The sequence below is a fragment of the Terrapene carolina genome, unplaced genomic scaffold (genome assembly GCF_002925995.2).
Source record: "Terrapene carolina triunguis isolate 2854851 unplaced genomic scaffold, T_m_triunguis-2.0 Scaffold833, whole genome shotgun sequence".
In the NCBI taxonomy this organism is placed as follows: Eukaryota; Metazoa; Chordata; order Testudines; family Emydidae; genus Terrapene; species Terrapene triunguis.
In genome coordinates, this window is record NW_020665184.1 from 3,685,857 (window position 1) to 3,703,782 (window position 17,926).

Consider the following 17,926-nt stretch of genomic DNA (forward strand, 5'->3'; position numbering starts at 1 on the left):
ATCTGTAAAGTGAGGGTTAATACTCCTGCCCTGCCTTGCAGGGAAGTTGTGAGGCTAACTCCATTAAAGATTGTGATGTGCTTAGATACTGCAGTGACAAGAGCTGTGTAGGTACAACAGACAGACACTGTGGTGGCCTTAATTCATCAGGAGAGCTGAACCGTGGCTAGAGCAGGCTGCGAAATGACCTTTTTCCCCCTTTCTGTAAAATTTCAACAAAAACATTTTGTTTTCATTGCAATTTTCCTTTGAACATTTTTGGGTTTTCATAAAAAAAACCCAAAAGTTTCCATTTTGAGGCAGCGTTCGACAATCATCTACAAAAGTGGATGTTTTTCAAAACATGTTGTTATGTCGAAATAAAGAAAAAATCGTTTGCATGGACATTTTCTGAGCAGGTCTCATCTTAAGCCCTCCAGGGAAGTCTCCCATCCAAGTATGCACCAAAATGGCTGCTGCTTAGTTTGGGAGAACTAGCCAGAGCACAGCGTTAGGTCACAACTGTAGGCCACCCCCAAGACTCCTCATCCATGGGGAAGCAGGAAATGCAGATCTTTGCTGCAGGCCAGGGCAGTGTCTGGACCTAGGGCGAACCCTTGTCCCCGCTGCCATCTCTGCTCCCCCATCCCCATCCTTGTCGCAGAGAATGGCGGCCAAATGCTGTGGTGAGGCACAATACGGCAACTGCCCTTTGGCTGACAGGCTTCATCTGCAGCCACTCAAGATCCCTCATGCTCTTCCTCAAAACTAGACGCCTCCCACTTTGGAGGGATAAAAGGTGCCAGGGATGGTGCAAGCGACCAGAGCAAACCGGCGACTTGCAGTGAAAAGACAACCTTGCCGATTTGTCCCCTGTTCTCCACTTCCCCCTTGAACTCGGGGGCAGGGTCTGGGTGTGAGGGGGGAGCCTTTTGTGCGGAATCTCCCCCCCTTTGCTTCTCGAACAGCGGGAAGGAGCCAGGACCATTGACACCATGGAAGTTGCTATGGAAACCACTGGGCCTGTCAGGACTTTGGGGAAGGACGGCGCCTTGGGCCGGGCTGAGTTAAATCAGTCTGTGCAGCAGCGGGGAGAGTGTCTCCCAGCACAGGTAGACAGACATGCACCAGCGCTGCTCCAGCTGGCCTGTTAAAAACAGCCGTGTGGCCACGGCGGCATGGCCAGCCGCTTGAGCTAGCTATCCAAGCACTAACCCCTCCGACCTCCCGGGTGCGTCCCTGCGTGGCTAGCCCGAGCGGAGCTAGTGCCTGTCCATCTACCCACCCTGGGAAGCCCCTCCCAGCGTCTGTGTAGGCACAGCCTGAGCGTGGTTGGAACTGGTTTATGAGGGTTTACACTGGCGCGTAACCGAGTCAATTCAGTTTCGCACATGCGCAGGCCAGCCCCAGTGCTAGCCCCCAGCTCTCTGCTGCCCTGACCCACACGCAAGCTGCCAGGAGGGGAGAGCTGGGCCCCTTTCCTGCTGATCAGATGGTTCGAAGGCACTCGCCATCTGTGTGGCCTCTGCCTTGTGCTCAGGCTGGGATGGCAGCTTCCTCACCTGCTGCGTTTATTTATTTCTTGTTTGTTTCCTCAGCTGAAATGCTCATTGCCTGATTCCACAGGGTTTGCATTTAGTGTATTAATAGCCGCCTGTATCCCTGGGAGACTGTGCTGAGATGCCAGCACAGGAAACTGCTGATGGGACCAGAGCAGGTTCACTTCCCAGCAGGTCAGCTGTGGGCAGGGCACCTGTCCTGTCCTGGGGTGTTTGGGGAGGAGAGGGAATATATGGAGGGGTATGATAGGTATAAAACCCTTTCATGACTCGGTGGGGGAATGCAGTGTTTCGATGATTAATCTATGAGGAGAGGCTAAGGCAGGAAGGTGCTGTGGGCTGGGACTGAGAGGGATCAGCTGAACGGGGGGGAAGTTCTAGCATTGGGATAACAGAGGGGCTGCAGGTTGGGACTGAGGGACACTGGCAGAGTTGGGGTGGAGAGCCCAGGCCTGTGAGTCCAGACTGATGGAAATCAGCTGGGAGGGGACACCAAGGCTGGACCAGTACGACGTATTGAGTGGCAGAGCACAGGGTGTGTGTAAAGCGTATCCAGTACCTGCCTTCTGTATACCAGGCTCAAGCTGGTGTTGCTAACTCAGTTCCACACTTTCACAAGCACTAAAATTCACTTTGACTTTTTTTCAAGAATGTAAGAATGGCCATACTGGAGCAGACCAATGGTCCATCTAGTCCAGAATCCTGTCTTCCAACAGTGGCTAGTGCCAGGTGCCCCAGAGGGAATGAACAGAACAGGGAATCATCAAGTGATCCAGCCCCTGTCGCCCATTCCCAGCGTCTGGCAAACAGAGGCTAGGGACACCATCCCTGCCCATCCTGGCTAGTAGCCATTGATGGACCTATCCTCCATGAACTGATCTAGTTCTTTTTTGAACCCTGTTATAGTCTTGGCCTTCACAATATCCTCTGGCAACAAGTTCCACAAGATGACTGTGTGTTGTGTGAAAAAATACTTCCTTTTGTTTGTTTTAAAACTGCTGCCTGTTCATTTCATTGGGTGACCCCTAGTTCTTGTGTTATATGAAGGAGTAAATAACATTTCCTTATTCACTTTCTCCACAATAGTCAAGATTTTATAGACTTCTATCATATCCCCTCTTAGTCATCTCTTTTCCAAGCTGAAAAGTCCCAGTCTTTTTAATCTCTCCTCATACGGAAGCTGTTCCAGACCCTAATCATTTTTGTTGCCCTTCTCTGTACCTTTTGCAATTCTAATATATCTTTTTTGAGATGGGGTGACCAGATATGCACGCAGTATTCAAGATGTGGGCGTCCCATGGATTTATATAGAGGCAATATGATATTTTCTGTCTTATTATCTATCCCTTTGCTAATGGTTCCTAACATCCTGTTACCTTTTTTGACTGCTGCTGCATTTTTAAAGGGGACTGAGGAAGCGAAAAGGCGAATGACCAGGACAGAGGCATGTATCAGAGACACCAGGAGGGCACGTGAGCAGAAGGCCTTGTACAGAAGCAGGCTCATTTATCTTCCAGGCATTGCTGACCTGAGAGAAAGCAACGTTGCATTGTTTTCTGGGGCCTCTCATTTCTATAAAGCATCTCACAGAAACTTCCTGCTCTTTGTCTCATGCACACATAGGGTAGCCACTGACATCCCCAAAACCTTGGACGAGAACGGCGTGGGTCCGCCCCATCTGCATGACTCACACGGTCACGCTGGCAAGGGCAGAGTGGCATGCTCTTCAAAATGGCATCCTCCATCCCAGGTGGTGCGATACCGGACATACCACATCCTGATTTATCATCTGCACCGGACAGGGGACGAACCTTGAAAAAACAGACCAGACAAATGGCCTGCCTCTGCACAGAACCTGCAGCCCACTGTAGACATATGCAGAGGGACCAGTGCAAAGCCCAGGGCTGATGCAGAACTTCATTATGTCTAGGCCTCGGGCTGGGACTCTGCACAGACCCTAGCACACAACTCAACAAGCCGCGGATGCCTCGCAGAACCACAGACTTTAAGGCCAGAAGGGACCATTGTGGTCTGACCTCCTGCATCACACAGGCCAAGGCGTTTCACCCAATGATTCCTGCATCAGGCCCCGCCATTCTGCCAGAGCTAGAGCGAACCTCGCAGAAAGAGACAACCACTCTCCATCCACAGGCACCAAGTGCCGGAGAATCCACCACTCCCCTTGGTACGCTGCACCCATGGGTAGTGACCCTCCTGTAACAAAACTGCCCCTTATTTACCGTCTAGATTCAGCTTCTAACCATTCAATCTTGTTCTGCCTTTGTCTTCTAGAGCAGTGCTTCCCACGGGGGTGCTGTTTGCACCGCTGGAGCGCCTCCTTGGGGCCACCCTGGGGATTAGTTCTGCCAATCTGATGCCCCTTCCTGCGGGTACTTACTCCATCCCTCTCTTGGGACTCAACGGCTCCCTCTTTGTGGCTTGGCCCTCCGGCCAGGTCACTGTAGTTTTCCCCTTCTGAGACGGGAGTGAGGGGCTGTGTACCAAAGTCTCACTGCATCAACCGTACCAGGCAGTCTTCCAATTCACTGCCCCTCAATGGTGCCACTTCCCCAGGGGCTGGTAGGGGAACCCAGACCCACCCTCTTCTCCAGGTTCCAGTCCAGGGACCCTACAACTAGCAGCTAAGTGCTGCACAGTCCTACGCCTTGCTGCTGGTTTCCCTGGTCTGCTTCCTACCTTGCCTCTGTCAGGCTCCTTCTTCACACTCCTCCGGGTACACCCTGCCCTGCCCTGCCCTGCCCTCCAGGCCAAGCTGCCTTCTCTCTCTAGCCTCAGGGAGAGTGACTGCAGCCTCCTCCCTGCAGCTCCTTTCTGCCCTCAGCCACCTGGCTCTGTACAAGCCCCACCTGTCCTGTCCAGGTGAGCTTCATCTTTTAATTAGTCCTCCTCCAGGTGCAGCCTCGGGGGCTAATTGGCCCATCTGGCCACCTTTACCCCTTCGGGGTCGGTGTGGGGTGAACGCCCAACACAGGGGTTGCAAGGCGTTGACCATGTATTACACTCTAAAGCAAAGATCCCTTCCCTCTGCACACCTTCCCCTTCAAGTACCCTCTGTCAGCCACTCACAACACACACACACACAAATAAATTATGTTGGCTGATCATTACTATCATCACCACATTTCTTACTCTGACTTTTATAGCCAATCTAAGGGGGTCCTGATCCGAAAAAAGTGGAGAAACGCTGAGCTGGAACAACTCTTTTAGAAAGAGACAGGATGGGATTTGGAATCCACCTAATCCCTTGGTAAATTGTTCCAGTGATTAACAGCCCCACTGGGTAAAAAACCTGCCTCTTATTTCCTGTTTGTCTCGCTTCTGTCTCCAGCCATTGGCTCCCGTTATGCCTGTGCCAGATTCAAAGATCTCATATGAGAATGACCACGCATGGAGTTTATACACAACTGCCAGAACAGACCCATTTCTAAAATCCCGTGTTTCCCTTTACATTCATTACCCAGCATAGCTCTTCATTAGCTACAAGGCAGGCAAGGCCTCTCATACCAGCCCAGCGTGCTTCTCCCCTTCCTGAGTTCTGCAAGGTCTCCAAGAGGATGCAGCGGTACAGAGCACAGATTCACCACGTCTCTGACAGGCAAGCAAAGCTGCAATCCACTCTGAAGGGAAGGACCCTTCCCAGTACGTTTTCATCGCCACAGACTTTGAATTATTTGTTTGAAGGCAGCAAGTTTAATGGGCCAATTGAAAACCGTAAAAACAGGCACTAATTGGCTGAGTGAAAGGTAAAACAGCCAGAGTTCTGACGATGGAGGTTCCACATCACCCATCACTCTTATCAATTTACAGGGGCTGACAGGCAGGTATAATATGTAGAGCGAGCGGTGATTAATCACTACAGTCAGTACTTTGGAAATGATAAATAAATAAAAAACAGCTCGCCAGGCAAATCTGCTGGAAGCTGGAAAACTTTATGACTTATTTATCTGTAATGAACCAGGCACGTCTCGTTCTCTGCCTCCTGGCATGTGGGAAGGAAGGGAACTCACACAGTGCTCGGCCTCGCTGCCATTATGAATCGGCTGCTGCTGGGTAACCTGCATAGATCAAAGCTTGGGAGTCCCAGGCATTGCACCACAGGGTCTGAGCCAGTCAGCAGCAGAGCCAGGAAGAGAGCCCAACAACACAACCCTCCTTGCAAGAAGCGTGTCGTGTTTTAACGGCAAGGCGATGGTTTTAATATTGGTTTCTAATCCAGTGCTTCGTTCTGTCACGAAAAGAACGTTGCACCTGGAGCCTGGCCTGGATCTCAGCCACTTACGGCACTGGCGCGGCAGCCAAGCAGCACTAATCTAAAGTAACTTTTCTATAATTAGCCAACACAAGCTGCATTCCAGACCTCAGCCCTTCTCAGCGCCTGCCCTGCTCCATGCCGCTGAGCTGGGGAACGTTTTGCTACAGAGAGCCTGGAGAAATCCTTCCCGGCGCAATGCAGTTTGGATGCGGGGCTGCATTTGTGAACATGCTTTGGACAATGTCATAGCAAGAGTATCTGCATCTGCCCAGGCACTGGTGGGGATCTCAGCTCCAGCTTCAGGGGCAGGAGGGAATTACCCAACTGGCCAGGTGCATTATGGGTTTTTTTGGCTTTCCTCTGCAACATCAGGTGGGATACTGGGCTGGACTAATGCATCCTGCCAGCTCCCTTCTTTCTAACCCACATGGGGCAAAGCTCCAGCCCCTAAAATCTCCTCCTCTGTAAGTTACACGGGGAGGGCTCTGTAACAAACCTGGATCCCACTGAGCACTTTTTGGCTCTCTCTTTGCTGCATACCGGGGCGATTCAGACCTTCACAGCAACAGAAGGGCCAGAGCTCAGATACTTCTGCTCCATTGGCACTATCTCTACCACATGCACTAAAGCAGAATCTCCACTGGCTAGCAGCACTACAGAGCCTATGTCACACAGCAGAGGGCAGTGGTGACACACATAAATCAGCGAGCTCCTTACTGTATTAAGGAAATTAAATGGAACAGAACTGCAGTTAAATGCCAACTCTATCACCTTCCACCCTCTCACTTTTCCTGTGGCCTGGAGACACCTGGTCAGTGGGCCAGGTACCGGAGACAGCAAGAACATTGAAGATGTGAGTATCCGGCTGTTCTGTTTCCTTGCCTGCATCCCCGGGGCATGGACGGGGAAGCGGCCACGAGACAAATCCTCGTGCCTGGAAGCAGAAATACACGAGGGGCAAGTGGCTGAGACCCAAACCCCTGTGTCAGGGAGCGAAAAGCCGCTGCTCAAAATCCATCTAAAAGCTAAATTGGCAGGTCCAATGGCCTCGTCTACCTAAAGCAACGGTCCCCAAGTGCAGCCTCTTGAAGCTGCCCCAGAGGCTGCATTCAGAGCTCTTTATTAGGCCTGACAACCTGCTCTGCCTAACCCCCATCTCTGGATGACAACAAGGGGAGAGAGACCCTGGTGCAGAGGAGAGGGCCCTTACTCGGGTGGAGAGAAACCCAGCAGAATCCCTGGCACCGCATCTCGTTTAAACATTCTCCAAGCCCGAGACCTTTCACAGCAATGGTGACCTAAATACCAGCATGCCCCAGCAACATGAATAAAGCATGTTCACCCATCTATTATAGAGGAACCGACAGGCACGGATGGCTGAGCCTCCCCTGCTCAGGTGGTCTCCCTTAGCGCTACACACAGCCCGTTCCGGACCACTGGCTGGGTTCGGAGCCAGGGGACGTCCATGGGAATGATCCTTTAGCAGCGTTGTTAAGACCAAGTTTATTTCCCTGCTCAGGCATCCTGACACGTGAGAGCCCGCTCTGCAGTTCCCTCCAACTTACCTGTGCGCTAATACTTTGCTACTGCAGCCATGTGGCTAGAGACTGCAGAAGGAGGGCAGCCCATGCGGGGGCCTGGGGAAGTCACAATCACTTAGAATTTACTGTGACACTGAAACCTGCCTCTCCACCTTTATATCAAGCGGAGGAAAAGCTTAACTCCCTTGGTACCGGGCTTCCAACACACTTGCTGCACTGCCAGGGCCCCAGCAATGTCTCAGGGAAAGACAACGGGACACTGGGCACCAGCACCGCAGGTGCCACCTATCTGGGCATCCCTGGGACATGGGGCAGCACAATGGGCTCTTTTTACACAGAGGCAGCAGGGAACCTCAGGCTGCTGTTTGTATACATGGGGGACACTGTCAGGATGAGAACAAGAGGGGGTGTCACTTACGGGTGGGGCAGGCTCGAGGGGCAAGGACTCCTGAGCCCTAGTCCTGGCTCTGACACTGCTTGGCAGCATGCGACCTTGGGTGAGTCACTTCAACATTCCATATCTTTGCTTCTCCATCTGTAAAATGAGAATAAATGTTGCCTGTTTCCTGGGGGGGGAAGGGGGAGGGCTGTAAGGCTCGGTGAAGTCTGAGACACTCAGATATAAGGGTCTCCAAAAGGACAATGATAATGATTACAGGTGTCTCCGTAAATGAGCAGATCAAATCATCTCCCACTTGACGTTACCTGCTCCTGATCAGCCAGTGAACATTGCTGGTTAGGAGCTTCCTCTGAGGTTTAGTCCTTTTAAAATAACGGACGTTTGCATTTCCCCAGCTAATTCTGTGGCCACGACCATTGCAACATCCAAACAGAGAGCACAGTCCTGTGGTATTAATGGGAGGGTAATTTGTGTTCCTGGTTCTTGTTCCAAACGTGGCCATCTCCAGACGTTGTCTTAATTATTATGATGAATGTCACAGTCAAGATCAGGGCCCCATTGTGATGGTGCTGCACAGACACATGGTGAGAGACTCTCCCTGCCCCAAATTAGACAGGATAGACAAAGAGTGGGAGGGGAAACAGAGGCACAGAGAGAGGAAGTTGTGGTGTGTTAAAACTGTGTTAAAATTGTAAGTTGTCACTTTAAATGTCAGGGGGTTTCCTGCTTGCAGGCTAGTGGGCGCTGCAGAGAAGCATGCGAGCTGGGCCGAGCAGCAGCGAGTTTGCAGGCAGCCCACCTAAAGTGAGGCAGGTGAATTATGCCTCTCTGTTGTGGGGAGCAGCCTGCTTTGCCTCTCTCTGTTTTTTTTTTAATTTTGTGTCATTGTTCTGCATTCTAAGCTATAGTGTTAGGTTGCAACCTTCCAGCAAGAGTATTTATGTTTTTACCCAACTTTTCTGTGTGTACACCACGACCATAAGGGAGATGACTTTACAGCGGGACACAGGCAGAGCTGGGAATAGCACCACAATCTCCTGAGTCCCAGCCCACTGCCCTACCCGCTGGACCATGCTGTCTTGAAGAGCGATAAGAGCAAAGTGCATGGGGACAGTAACTGATGGAGCTGATTCCTCCCAGACTCAGCCCTGTAGAGGGGAAATGGAGCCAGAGATGACGCACTGCCTTGTACAAAAAATAAACTCTATGTCTAGAGTAGCCTGAAAGCAAACACCTCTCAGACACAGCACATTAGCAGCTCATTTATCCCCATTACTGGTTGCCGGACAGGGCCTCTGCCAGGATCGATAGGACAGACACTGGGAGCTGCCACTCTCCTTCATTCTTCATACTGAGTGAAAAGGAGCCCAGATCGGAGCGGCATGTTGGGAGTTAGTTTGCCACAGGAATCGAGGCTGAAAAGGAGACGGTGACCTTGACTTAGGGTTTGTCTATGCTGAAGGCCTGATTCTCCGTCCCCGGGCACCACGCCCGGTTGTTTATGTCAGTGCTGAGTGGATGTAAATGCTGCTGTTCTGACTTTCACCCTCTTTGCTTTGGTGCAACAACTGCACGAGGACTACGAGGCTACATTTTGGGGTGTTCCAGGAGAATCAAGCCACTCGTCTAGACATGCTGCATTGGGGTAAAAAGTGAATTGTACCAGTGCAGTTTACCCCAGTTCCTAACGGTGTCGACGCAAGACGTTTGTGCTGATGCAGTTATACCTCTGCAGTAGGCAGGGCTGTTGATTCCCCAGCTGAGGCCTGCAAAAGGGATTTGCATCCAGTTCCCATTAGTTTTATCCCCCCTTCCCTATGAAAACCTCAGCCTCCAGCATTTCCATACTCCGGTGACTGGGTGCTACAGAAACCCCGGCCTAAGGCAAAGAGAGCACGAGGCAGCCCGGGAATAATTCTGGGATTTTCTTGCATTTCTGTCCCTGCAGAGCAAGGCTGAGTTCCCCATTTCCTACCACCACCACCACAGGCGGCAGAAATACCCCTGCTGCTCCGCCTGCCTGGATGTGGGGGTGGGGTCCTCTATATGGCAGAGAAACCAGGCTCAGAGGAATGAGGCATAAACCTTCTTAATGGGTCCTTTTGTACACCATCTTCCCGCCCCCCAAACCCTCTTTCTGATCCAAAGGGGCCAGGACTGGGCACTAAGGGGCAATTTCATCCAGGTCCCAGCACCAGTCCTAGGCCTCATGCAACCTCGTACCCCTGGGCAGTGCCCAGCAGGAGGCCTAGCCCCCACCCAACCCCTCACCAAGGTCCCCAACACAGAACGCAGCTCCCTGGCACCTCCCAGCCAGTCTGATTTACAGTGCGAGATGGCTCTGATTAAACCCGTCCGTGCACACAAACCATTAGCGGCAAAGTTCATTATGCCAGAGCTAAATGCTCTACAGTCCGTCCTCCAAAGCAGCCAGCCGCTCTGTCACAGCTGGCAGTGCCATGCCTGGTGCACAGCTGCCCAAACCATAATGGGGCATGGAGGGAGACGCACGCTCTGTAAAGCAGATCCAGTTATGATCCAATTAAGGCTATGTTTGCAGAACCACGGGAAGCAATAGGTAGTCCCTGGGCAGGGGCAGCTATCCACAAAATGGTCCTGAACAAGTGGTAAGATACTTATTATTATTGATTATTTGCATGGCGGTAGCGCCTAGAGGCCAGGGCCCCACTGAACTAAGCGCTGTACAAACATGTGTGACAGAGACCGTCCCTTTCCCAGAGGTTTTACAAACTAAGAGCCGTGCTCAGCCACCCCACACAGCTCTGCCTCCCACGCCCCCCAGCACTACGGGGCTCCAATCCTGGCCACTGTGTGTCATGGGAACCCCTGAGGTGCTGCCATAACACAAATAAGAATAACTGACTCTGGGAGTGGATGGGAAGGGGTTTGCTGGGTGCATGGGTGGGCATGTGAGACCCCCAATGAAAGGGCTTTTTGTACCCTGTCTTCCTCCAGTATAAATCTCCCAGGTAGTGACAGAGTATGAGAGACAGCTATTTGGTGCAAGGAGAGAACAAGCATCAACTATTACATACAAGAGACTAGTCCGGCCAAGTCAACTTAGCCTAAGTGCTGTTTGAATTCAAATAGCTATTGGCAGTGAGATCAAGTGACGGGAGCAGGGCTTCTGCAGATGTGGAGTGAGTGCCCTTGTGAATGGACTTGCTGCGACCATGGTATTTTATGACACATCCTGAGTTTAAACGTGATCTAAATGTGCAAGAGGTTATAGAGGCCACGTGCTCTGAAACACGAGTGCAACAAGAATGAGAGAAAACCATATTCCCCCTCCCCCTCCCATAATAAAATCTCTGAGTCCATGACAGTTTCTGGCAAGGACAGCAGCATTCATCCCCCCCAAATTCCAGTTCAGGTAATTCCAGTTGCCCTCCCTAGAATCCCCCACATTATCAATAGGCTGAAGCTTTTCCCTTCACTTCCTGCCTTGGACTGTTTTATAGCTTTGCTGCACCCTGTTAAACACCCGCCACCTTCACCTCAGACACAGCTGCATTGCTGGGTGAAGTATTAGTTATAATTATTGCAATGCAGGACCCTGGCCCGGAGAGAGATTAAATTGATATTGTCCTTCATGGCTTAGAAGCCAAAACCACCTTGCTTTGCCAGCGGGACGGCTCAGCTCTGCCCAGCATCTTGACTGAAGGACAGCCAGCCAGGCCTGTTATGTTTGCACATCCAGGGGCTGGATTGTGCCTCACAAATAGGACTCAGAAGCCCCTGCGCCCATCATCAAATGTCTCTGCAAATAGCAGCGCGTTGCTTGAGAACACCTCACTGGATACTCCGCCCCCTCCCCGCAAACAGCTCTGAACCCCAACAATGCTTTCTTGGGTGGAGAAGACATAGGGCAAGAGCGTCCCCAGCCTGGCAACTGAAGCAGAAGCCAGAAGCTCAGGGGCTGGCAGGGCCATAAAAGACACTTGCTGCATTGCTGAGTGCGGCCTGGTAGCAGGGCTGCATTTGCCACCTAATGGCTTATTTGTGTTTACCACACAGCTTATCCCAGAGAAAGGAAACCACCAACTCTCTGGGGTTATAGGTGTCTATGGGGTCCTCACTACAGCAGCGGTTCTCAAACTCTTGTCCTGGCGACCCCTTTCACACAGCAAGCCGCTGAGTGCGACCCCCCTTATACATTAACAACACTTTTTTATATATTTAACACCATTATAAATGCTGGAGGCAAAGCGGGTTTAGGGTGGAGGCTGACAGCTCGCAACCCCCCCTGTAATAACTACACGACCCCCTGAAGGGTCCCGACCCCCAGTTTGAGAACCCTGCACTACAGGATCTAGAACACATCAGCACTAGTGAATTTACAACACCCCCTGGGGGAGGGAAGTATCAATATTCCCATTTGTACTGAGAAGGGAGAGGAAGGGATGTTTCACAAGGCCATGGCAGAGAGGGAACAAAACCCAGGAGTCCTGACTTCCCACTCCTATTCTAATGCACTAGGCTCCACTTCCCTCCCAGAGCTGGCTCTATCTCCCTGTTTGCACATGACAGAACTGGATTTTAATGGGACTCTGACAAAAATTTATTTCCCCCCCTCCCCGTGCGGGCTGTGGGCTGGGCAGCTGCAGTGTTGCAGACCTGAGCGCAGGAGTCCTGAGGCTCACAGCCCCAGCTTAATAACGGCGCTGACAGAGATGGATGTGATCTCATGTAGCACAGCAGCATCCAGTCAGAGCGTGCTGCACCCTCAGTGGGTTTGCATAATGCAGAGCGGATTCACTAGGCATATAAAATGGAAAGGGCTAAAGCCAGCCCTGGGGTAGCTCCACATCCTGGGAAGAGCTTGGCCCAGCGAGCATGAGCGGTGTATGCCGGGAAATGTGTGTGTACATCTATAATGTGTGTGCACATTTGTCTAGAGCTAGCAGGGAGTGCAGCGTGACTCGGGGGATAAGAAACGAGGGTGCTAAGCAGCTTCGTTCCTCCACCTCGTAATTCTTGCTCAGACAACGGGGGCTGAGATTTGTCCAGGTGTGGCCATTTAATCAGAAGCACCCATCCCTGGTGACCAGGGCTACTTCATTGCTGCAGGTGATAAAGAAGAGAACAGAATTATTGCCATGAAACCCAAAGGGGAGGAAGCAAAGAGGGATTCATGGGATTAACCCTTCCTGTTCAGAGCCCCTGTTGCACCAGGGACCTCCAGAGCAAAAAAAGCACAAGCAGCTATTGCTTGAGCTAAAGGGCCTGAACTTTGTTTGGGGGGGACGATAACAACCCATTGGCACAGAGGGGAACCTGTCATGCACCTTCGTCCATGGTTTACATATGCAAAGTGGCCCTCTTGATACAGCTAAGACCTGCCACACACTAAGCAGCTCAGAGGCAGCAACCAGCCCAAGGGAGGATGGTCCTGTGGTTAAGGAACCGGGCTGCAGGAAACACCTAGATTGTAGTCCTAGCTCTAGGAGAGGAAACAGACACACCAAGGGTAAAGTCACTGGGACAGCCTAAGAGCGGAGCACAGGTGTCCTCATGTGCGGTCCCGTGATCCCTCCACAGGCCTATACTGCCTCTCAGGTCACTGCTGCTAACACGGAGCTAGTCTGCTTTTGGTGGGCAAGCGGCCACACACAAGCTTCAGGATTCCAAAGTCTGTGTTATTCATGTGTGTTTCTCCCCCCTAAACAAGGGTCTCCCTTAGAGGCCTATGCATTCCCTGCCCTGAGCCCTATTTCCCTCTCCCTGGAGAGGGCCCGTTTCATAGGTCTATGGCTGGGTATGTGAGCCCAAGCACCCCCTGCAGATGTGAGGACCGGGCCCATCCTTACTCCCAGGAGAAGGAGGCAGAGTTTGCTTTCCTAATAGCCTGGGATCAGCCCCGACACTGGCCTCTGATCAGATGCCTGAGCGTTCCTGATGTGACAGCCGCCTCCTCCGGCCTGGAGAGAAACCAGAAGAAATCCCTTAAATGATTGGTCTGTAGAAGTGAAGGCTGCAGACATGATATGGTCAGAAGCAGTTACCGTCCCCGTCATCGCTTCACCTAGTCAGACTCCAGGGCCTTATACAGCCCCTGAATAAAAACCCAGGGTCCCCTGTAGGTCCAGCGCTGGCCTGGGATCTCCGTGCTACTAACCCACAACTCCCCTAGGGATGGCCCCCGGAAAGGCAAGAGACCCAGATGTAGGCTAGCAGGACTTACCGTGCCTCAGATGCTCCCTGCTTGGAGGGAGTTTTGCAGCAGTGAGCATGTTTTACCAGGTGCTAGGACAGGATACCGAACCCAGTTCTGAGCAAGGGGGGATTAAAAGAGATGGGGCCTGGGATCCGCACCCATTCAGAAGCACCGAGTGGCACATGGTGCCAGGTGCATCACAGAAGAGAGATCATCACTAGAGAGGAAGGGTGGTGGCCTGGTAGCCTAAGGCCCTAGGCTAGGCCTCAGAAGATCTGGATTCAATGTCAGGCTGTCTGTGTGACATTGGACAAGTCATTAGTCCTCCCTTCCCTGTACGCTATAACCCTTCGGTCAGGCTGGTCTAGGTAGCTCTCAGAGGACTGTCACTCGGTGCAGCGCCCTGAGCTCAGATAGGCGCGATTACCGTAACTCCTACTCACGGGAGAGGAGGCTCTCTGGCTTCCCTCTTTGTGCTCACCTCTTTTCCCAGGAGAGAAGAGCTCCCAAGAGTACCAAGAGCCAGCTGCTCTGGCTCTAGATTTCACCCTCGGGCCCAACGCTCCACCTGGGAACAGGAGTGTGGAGGTGTGGCTGAGGCGGGCAGCCGAGCCATGCTGAGGGCATACCCACTGTTTTCAGGCAGGTTTGTACTCTGCCTATTGAGCTACCATGAGCGTATACAAATAGGTGAATCATACCCCTAGTTTGTAGTGTAAATATAGCCTGAGCGAGCCCCTGGCACATGAGCTCACGCTACAGGTGCACCACCGTGCGAGGGCAGGGTTATGGTGAGGGACTCTGGCTGTAGTAGGCAATTGCTCTGCACTGGAGAGGGAGGAAAGGGAGCGCTGATCAAACCCCTGCATCCTGCTCGAATGACACTAGCTGGAGATCACTCATTGTGCACGTGAGCTGCTGTGGTGTGTGGGCCTTGCCCCATTAGGTGCTTTTCCCCTCTCAGGTGGGCCAGGACAACTGTTCCCCTCTGTAAAATCCTTATGAAAATGGAGCTGTTTGGATTCGGTGCAGCAGCTCCACTGCTGTAGATCCCAGACTCTTAAAAGGCATGGGCCAAAGTTTTGCAGAAAGGAACAGTGATTCTGGATGGACACGTGAGAGGGGCCTGGTTTTGAGAGGGCAGGTGGCCCAGCATGTTTTAAAAACCTGGTCTTACTGTGCAAGTTTAGGCCCATATTCCTCAGACAGCCCCTGACCAGTAGATAGCCAGGGCACCCCAGGGCATGGTTTCCAGTCCCAGGGAGCCACGCTGCCCGTTGAGAGGCAGATGCAGAGAGCTGAGGAGACTTCAGTGGAATAGGTACACGATGCTAGGCTATGGCAAAGGACAGGAGCAACATCAAATCTCTTTCCCTGCCAACAGAGATAGCAGATCCTTCAGCAGAGGGGCACTTGAGAAGGGGCACGAACTCCCAGTCGCTCCCTGTGCCCTTGCTCAATTAGCATCTCCCAGCCAGCTGTGCATCCTACACACACATCCCAAGCAAAAGACAGCGTGAGCAGGAACTGAGGAGACATGACAATTAACCACAGCTGAAGGACCGGCACACTGAAATGCTGTGCCTGCATGCAAAGGACTCTGGCTTGCAGTGCCAAGATCCTGAGCGCACACTGCCATGACAGTGAGCAGGGAAGGGATGTGAGCAATGGCTTACCTACCTCACCTGCACCGAAAACATCTTCAGGATGTAACTGCAAAGCAGGGCATATTTACCCCACAATAAAATCCTTTCAGCAGAGCCCCACTGCATGTTATTGGAGGAGTCCCGCATGCAGAGCCAGCAGGAGTCCCAGGGCTTGAGTCACTGCTGCAGGTAGGGTAATGTCAGTGTGAAAGCTAATAGGGCTCCCTGCGGTTCAACACACCTCAGCTCTGTCCACAAAAACAAACTGGGCAAGGAGACTTTCACATTCACTCCGGCCACCACCACATGCTACAGCAAGGTTTCTAAGGACAGACAGACTCAAACTCCAAGATAACAGACAGAACAGGCCCCCAGGCAGAACCCCACCACCACTGTCAGGGAAGAAATTTCTGTTCTCAGACACTTCAGAGCATCTGTTTTTGCTGCTAATGCCACAGCAGGGTCTCAGTGGCAGGAAAGGGGAAGGGCTGGGTCAGATGGTATTTCTGGCTATAGCACCAGGCAATTCAATGCTTCTGCTTTGGAGGCCAGGTCTCAGAATGCCCTTCTCCACAGACAGCTGAGATCCAGATCAGCACGACATGAGGGCCCAGCTGGATGAACTCAAAGGAACAGCCAGAGCAGTTCAGGCCAGCAGATCATTTAGCTCACTCTCCAACATAAGGGGATGGGAGAGCTCAGTGGTTTGAGCATTGGCCTGCTAAACCCAGGGTTGTGAGTTCAATCCCTGAGGGGGCCACTTAGGGATCTGGGGCAAAATCAGTACTTGGTCCTGCTAGTGAAGGCAGGGGGCTGGACTCGATGACCTTTCAAGGTCCCTTCCAGCTCTAGGAGATGGCCATTACCAACTGCAAGAAACTCTGTAATGGACAAGTAGGGAATAATGTGCCGGGGGGGAGGCTTCCCCCCCCCCCAAACACCCACTCAGTTAGTAGTTGGTTTGGATAGCTGCCCTGAAGCACCCAGGTTCCTTATCCCTTCCCTGTATGGCCGGGAAGCTCTTTGGGGCAGGCCCTATGCATGCAGTATTCCTAGCACTAGAGGGGCAGAAACCCAATCATAACAAACAACCGCCTACCTACTTTACCTGTGGGTGTTCTCATTATCCATATAAAACCTCAAATGCTTTTTGGAACCCCACTAAACTCAATAGCTTGTGGCAGAGTTCCACCGGTCAATACCATGTTTCAAATTCTTTACCAGCTTGCAATCCAGTGCTTGTGTTTCATTAACTATCCCCTCACTCCAATATTACCAAAAAGGGTGGGGTTTTTTTTTTTTTTTTTTTAAATAAAAGAGCACCTGATTTGGCCTGCCCTCCTGCCCCCTCTTTTTGGTGTACTTTCTAAAACGGTCCTGATCTTTTCAGCCACTCCCACCTCCCAACTGCTTCTTTTGTTGCTCTCTCTTTTGAAAAGGAGAGGACAGAGTTGAAGTGAGTATTGAGACCATGTAATTCAGGCTTAAACCTATTACAATTTGGAAACAAAAATCATGACTAAGTCCAGCTTCCGAAAGCATTCAGCTGCCAATACTTCAGCCAGTTCACCACATTCTAAGAGGTATCTCCACTTCCCATTTACGTTTGATCCTGTTTTCATGATATTGCAGTGATTTGGGGTAATTTTCCTTTTCTAAGTTCTCACCTGATTGTCACCCCACAACAGGGAGGGTATTTTTTTAAATATGTTGCTATGGAGACTAACTGTCATCTGATACACAAGAGCCTTCCATTTCCCCAGAATGACTAGCAAGGAAAAGAGCAGAGGCAGAAATGCAAGAAATATTCATTTTCAGATGCCTCTTGGTTTAGGTGATCATCTTAATTGGCTGGAGCTTTTGGGAGATGTTGCCTTTCGTCATTTTAAAACAAGATAGGAATCTTTAAATCACACCAAGGAGTCAGTGTCTGTAATGGCTGGTTTGATATAAAAGAAAACCTCTGTAGATTTGCAGAACTGAGAGAATTTGGGAAACAGTTACTGAATTAGACACTACAGAGCCTGATGTAGCACTCTTACGCACATGGAGTCACACCTAACTCCATGATTCCAACAGAACTACGCCCTGGGCAAGGCCCTACTCAACACAGCCACAAGTGGCAGAATCAGGGCCCCTGTTATTTGGCGGCTGTTTGATTTTCTTTCAAGACCCGGAAAGAACAGGTAACAACAGCTTTGTTTAATATCACCGGCGTTATATTTCCATTTTAAGATCAAACTGGCCAAAGCTGCCTTTACACATGCTGCACAGGGATTTAAAAAGAGACCAAAGAGATCTGTACAATCCAGGGAGGAAGGGGAGAAATAATCAATGCCAGAGCTTTGGA